The sequence below is a fragment of the Plectropomus leopardus genome, unplaced genomic scaffold (assembly GCF_008729295.1).
Source record: "Plectropomus leopardus isolate mb unplaced genomic scaffold, YSFRI_Pleo_2.0 unplaced_scaffold46797, whole genome shotgun sequence".
Taxonomy (NCBI): domain Eukaryota; kingdom Metazoa; phylum Chordata; class Actinopteri; order Perciformes; family Serranidae; genus Plectropomus; species Plectropomus leopardus.
The window spans coordinates 1-215 of NW_024651330.1; the positions used below are offsets into that span (position 1 = coordinate 1).

The 215-nt window shown below is 54.4% G+C and overlaps 1 non-coding gene across 1 annotated transcript; it reads left to right on the plus strand.

Moving 5' to 3' along the window:
• The first annotated feature begins 44 nt into the window (after positions 1-44).
• Positions 45-198, plus strand: LOC121939378. Its single transcript, XR_006105454.1, has one exon. It is a non-coding gene; the product is annotated as a 5.8S ribosomal RNA (ribosomal RNA).
• Positions 199-215: the final 17 nt, after the last annotated feature.

Below are 215 nucleotides of genomic sequence, written 5' to 3' on the forward strand. Positions count from 1 at the left end.
CTGAGAACTCTGGCCTTTTCCCAACAATCGAAAAAAAACGTGACAACTCTTAGCGGTGGATCACTCGGCTCGTGCGTCGATGAAGAACGCAGCTAGCTGCGAGAACTAATGTGAATTGCAGGACACATTGATCATCGACACTTCGAACGCACCTTGCGGCCCCGGGTTCCCCCCGGGGCTACGCCTGTCTGAGGGTCGCTTTGCCATCAATCGGA